Consider the following 6000-nt stretch of genomic DNA (forward strand, 5'->3'; position numbering starts at 1 on the left):
GTTAATGATTACTCTGCTTACTGGTTAACCATTTGCCCTTTCGGACTTAGTCTCTGGACATTATTGTCGACTTTTTGGTTACTGATTTCACACTTTTAACTTCCTTTTGTGCTTTTTGGTTAATGATTACTCTGCTTACTGGTTAATTATTTGCTCTTTCGGACTTAGTCTCTGGACATCATTTTCGACTTTTTGGTTAATGATTTCACACTTTTAACTTAATTTTGCGCTTTTTGGTTAATGATTACTCTGCTTACTGGTTAATTATTTGCTCTTTCGGATTTAGTCTCTGGACATTATTTTCGACTTTTTGGTTAATGATTTCACACTTTTTTCTTACTTTTGCGCTTTTTGGTTAATGATTACTCTGCTTACTGGTTAACCATTTGCCCTTTCGGACTTAGTCTCTGGACATTATTTTCGACTTTTTGGTTAATCATTTCACACTTTTAACCTAATTTTGCACTTGTTGGTTAATGATTGCTCTGCTTACTGGTTAATTATTTGCACTTTCGGACTTGGTCTCTGGACATTATTTTCGACTTTTTGGTTAATGATTTCACACTTTTAGCCTAATTTTGCGCTTTTTGGTTAATGATTTCACACTTTTTACTTACTTTTGTGCTTTTTGTTTAATGATAACTCTGCTTGCTGGTTAATTATTTGCTCTTTCGGACTTAGTCTCTGGACATTATTATCGACTTTGTGGTTGATGATTTCACACTTTTTACTTACTTTTGCACTTTTTGGTTAATGATTACTCTGCTTACTGGTTAACCATTTGCCCTTTTGGACTTTGTCTCTGGACATTATTTTCGAGTTTTTGGTTAATGATTTCACACTTTTAACATAATTTTGCGCTTTTTGGTTAATGATTTCACACTTTTTACTTACTTTTGTGCTTTTTGTTTAATGATAACTCAGCTTACTGGTTAATTATTTGCTCTTTTGGACTTAGTCTCTGGACATCATTTTCGACTTTTTGGTTAATGATTTCACACTTTTAAGTTACTTTTGCACTTTTTGGTTAATGATTACTCTGCTTACTGGTTAATTATTTGCTCTTTCGGACTTCGTCTCTGGACATTAGTTTCGACTTTTTGGTTAATGATTTCACACTTTTAAGTTCCTTTTGCACTTTTTGGTTAATGATTACTCTGCTTACTGGTTAATTATTTGCTCTTTCGGACTTAGTCTCTGGACATTAGTTTCGACTTTTTGGTTAATGATTTCACACTTTTTACTTACTTTTGCACGTTTTGGTTAATGATTACTCTGCTTACTGTTTAATTATTTGCTCTTTCGGACTTAGTCTCTGGACATTATTTTCAACATTTTGGTTAATGATTTCACGCTTTTAACCTAATTTAGCGCTTTTTGGTTAATGATTTCACACTTTTTACTTACTTTTGTGCTTTTTGGTTAATGATTACTCTGCTTACTTGTTAATTATTTGCTCTTTCGGACTTATTCTCTGTACATCATTTTCGACTTTTTGGTTAATGATTTCACACTTTTAAATTACTTTTGCACTTTTTGGTTAATGATTACTCTGCTTACTGGTTAACCATTTGCCCTTTCGGACTTAGTCTCTGGACATTATTGTCGACTTTTTGGTTACTGATTTCACACTTTTAACTTCCTTTTGTGCTTTTTGGTTAATGATTACTCTGCTTACTGGTTAATTATTTGCTCTTTCGGACTTAGTCTCTGGACATCATTTTCGACTTTTTGGTTAATGATTTCACACTTTTAAGTTACTTTTGCACTTTTTGGTTAATGATTACTCTGCTTACTGGTTAATTATTTGCTCTTTCGGACTTCGTCTCTGGACATTAGTTTCGACTTTTTGGTTAATGATTTCACACTTTTAAGTTACTTTTGCACTTTTTGGTTAATGATTACTCTGCTTACTGGTTAATTATTTGTTCTTTCGGACTTAGTCTCTGGACATTATTTTTGACTTTTTGGTTAATGATTACACACTTTTAAGTTACTTTTGCACTTTTTGGTTAATGATTACTCTGCTTACTGTTTAATTATTTGCTCTTTCGGACTTAGCCTCTGGATATTATTTTCGACTTTTTGGTTAATGATTTCACACTTTTTACTTACTTTTGCGCTTTTTGGTTAATGATTACTCTGCTTACTGGTTAACCATTTGCCCTTTCGGACTTAGTCTCGACATTATTTTCGACTTTTTGGTTAATGATTTCACACTTTTAACTTAATTTTGCGCTTTTTGGTTAATGATTACTCTGCTTACTGGTTAATTATTTGCTCTTTCGGACTTAGTCTCTGGACATTATTTTCGACTTTTTGGTTAATGATTTCACACTTTTAACTTAATTTTGCGCGTTTTGGTTAATGATTACTCTGCTTACTGGTTAATTATTTGCTCTTTCGGATTTAGTCTCTGGACATTATTTTCGACTTTTTGGTTAATGATTTCACACTTTTTTCTTACTTTTGCGCTTTTTGGTTAATGATTACTCTGCTTACTGGTTAACCATTTGCCCTTTCGGACTTAGTCTCTGGACATTATTGTCGACTTTTTGGTTACTGATTTCACACTTTTAACTTCCTTTTGTGCTTTTTGGTTAATGATTACTCTGCTTACTGGTTAATTATTTGCTCTTTCGGACTTAGTCTCTGGACATTATTTTGCGCTTTTTGGTTAATGATTTCACACTTTTTACTTACTTTTGCGCTTTTTGGTTAATGATTACTCTGCTTACTGGTTATCCATTTGCCCTTTCGGACTTAGTCTTGACATTATTTTCGACTTTTTGGTTAATGATTTCACACTTTTTACTTACTTTGGCACTTTTTGGTTAATGATTACTCTGCTTACTGGTTAACCATTTGCCCTTTCGGACTTGGTCTCTGGACATTATTTTCGACTTTTTGGTTAATCATTTCACACTTTTAACCTAATTTTGCCCTTTTTGGTTAATGATTTCACACTTTTTACGTACTTTTGTGCTTTTTGGTTAATGATTACTCTGCTTACTGATTAATTATTTGAACGTTCGGACTTGGTCTCTGGACATTATTTTCGACTTTTTGGTTAATGATTTCACACTTTTTACTTACTTTTGTGCTTTTTGGTTAATGATTACTCTGCTTACTGGTTAATTATTTGCTCTTTCGGACTTACTCTCTGGACATTATTTTGCGCTTTTTGGTTAATGATTTCACACTTTTTACTTACTTTTGTGCTTTTTGGTTAATGATTTCTCTGCTTACTGGTTAATTATTTGCACGTTCGGACTTGGTCTCCGGACATTATTTTCGACTTTTTGGTTAATGATTTCACACTTTTTACTTACTTTTGCACATTTTGGTTAATGATTACTCTGCTTACAGGTTAATTATTTGCTCTTTCGGACTTAGTCTCTGGACATTATTTTGCGCTTTTTGGTTAATGATTTCACACTTTTTACTTACTTTTGCGCTTTTTGGTTAATGATTACTCTGCTTACTGGTTATCCATTTGCCCTTTCGGACTTAGTCTCGACATTATTTTCGACTTTTTGGTTAATGATTTCACACTTTTAACTTAATTTTGCGCTTTTTGGTTAATGATTACTCTGCTTACTGGTTAATTATTTGCTCTTTCGGACTTAGTCTCTGGACATTATTTTCGACTTTTTGGTTAATGATTTCACACTTTTCACCTAATTTTGCACTTTTTGGTTAATGATTTCACACTTTTTACTTACTTTTGTGCTTTTTGGTTAATGATTACTCTGCTTACTGGTTAATTATTTGCTCTTTCGGACTTAGTCTCTGGACATCATTTTCGACTTTTTGGTTAATGATTTCACACTTTTAAGTTACTTTTGCACTTTTTGGTTAATGATTACTCTGCTTACTGGTTAATTATTTGCTCTTTCGGACTTCGTCTCTGGACATTAGTTTCGACTTTTTGGTTAATGATTTCACACTTTTAAGTTCCTTTTGCACTTTTTGGTTAATGATTACTCTGCTTACTGGTTAATTATTTGCTCTTTCGGACTTAGTCTCTGGACATTAGTTTCGACTTTTTGGTTAATGATTTCACACTTTTTACTTACTTTTGCACGTTTTGGTTAATGATTACTCTGCTTACTGTTTAATTATTTGCTCTTTCGGACTTAGTCTCTGGACATTATTTTCAACATTTTGGTTAATGATTTCACGCTTTTAACCTAATTTAGCGCTTTTTGGTTAATGATTTCACACTTTTTACTTACTTTTGTGCTTTTTGGTTAATGATTACTCTGCTTACTTGTTAATTATTTGCTCTTTCGGACTTATTCTCTGTACATCATTTTCGACTTTTTGGTTAATGATTTCACACTTTTAAATTACTTTTGCACTTTTTGGTTAATGATTACTCTGCTTACTGGTTAACCATTTGCCCTTTCGGACTTAGTCTCTGGACATTATTGTCGACTTTTTGGTTACTGATTTCACACTTTTAACTTCCTTTTGTGCTTTTTGGTTAATGATTACTCTGCTTACTGGTTAATTATTTGCTCTTTCGGACTTAGTCTCTGGACATCATTTTCGACTTTTTGGTTAATGATTTCACACTTTTAAGTTACTTTTGCACTTTTTGGTTAATGATTACTCTGCTTACTGGTTAATTATTTGCTCTTTCGGACTTCGTCTCTGGACATTAGTTTCGACTTTTTGGTTAATGATTTCACACTTTTAAGTTACTTTTGCACTTTTTGGTTAATGATTACTCTGCTTACTGGTTAATTATTTGTTCTTTCGGACTTAGTCTCTGGACATTATTTTTGACTTTTTGGTTAATGATTACACACTTTTAAGTTACTTTTGCACTTTTTGGTTAATGATTACTCTGCTTACTGTTTAATTATTTGCTCTTTCGGACTTAGCCTCTGGATATTATTTTCGACTTTTTGGTTAATGATTTCACACTTTTTACTTACTTTTGCGCTTTTTGGTTAATGATTACTCTGCTTACTGGTTAACCATTTGCCCTTTCGGACTTAGTCTCGACATTATTTTCGACTTTTTGGTTAATGATTTCACACTTTTAACTTAATTTTGCGCTTTTTGGTTAATGATTACTCTGCTTACTGGTTAATTATTTGCTCTTTCGGACTTAGTCTCTGGACATTATTTTCGACTTTTTGGTTAATGATTTCACACTTTTAACTTAATTTTGCGCTTTTTGGTTAATGATTACTCTGCTTACTGGTTAATTATTTGCTCTTTCGGATTTAGTCTCTGGACATTATTTTCGACTTTTTGGTTAATGATTTCACACTTTTTTCTTACTTTTGCGCTTTTTGGTTAATGATTACTCTGCTTACTGGTTAACCATTTGCCCTTTCGGACTTAGTCTCTGGACATTATTGTCGACTTTTTGGTTACTGATTTCACACTTTTAACTTCCTTTTGTGCTTTTTGGTTAATGATTACTCTGCTTACTGGTTAATTATTTGCTCTTTCGGACTTAGTCTCTGGACATTATTTTGCGCTTTTTGGTTAATGATTTCACACTTTTTACTTACTTTTGCGCTTTTTGGTTAATGATTACTCTGCTTACTGGTTATCCATTTGCCCTTTCGGACTTAGTCTTGACATTATTTTCGACTTTTTGGTTAATGATTTCACACTTTTTACTTACTTTGGCACTTTTTGGTTAATGATTACTCTGCTTACTGGTTAACCATTTGCCCTTTCGGACTTGGTCTCTGGACATTATTTTCGACTTTTTGGTTAATCATTTCACACTTTTAACCTAATTTTGCCCTTTTTGGTTAATGATTTCACACTTTTTACGTACTTTTGTGCTTTTTGGTTAATGATTACTCTGCTTACTGATTAATTATTTGAACGTTCGGACTTGGTCTCTGGACATTATTTTCGACTTTTTGGTTAATGATTTCACACTTTTTACTTACTTTTGTGCTTTTTGGTTAATGATTACTCTGCTTACTGGTTAATTATTTGCTCTTTCGGACTTACTCTCTGGAC

The sequence above is a fragment of the Heterodontus francisci genome, unplaced genomic scaffold, assembly GCF_036365525.1.
Source record: "Heterodontus francisci isolate sHetFra1 unplaced genomic scaffold, sHetFra1.hap1 HAP1_SCAFFOLD_210, whole genome shotgun sequence".
Lineage (NCBI taxonomy): Eukaryota > Metazoa > Chordata > Chondrichthyes > Heterodontiformes > Heterodontidae > Heterodontus > Heterodontus francisci.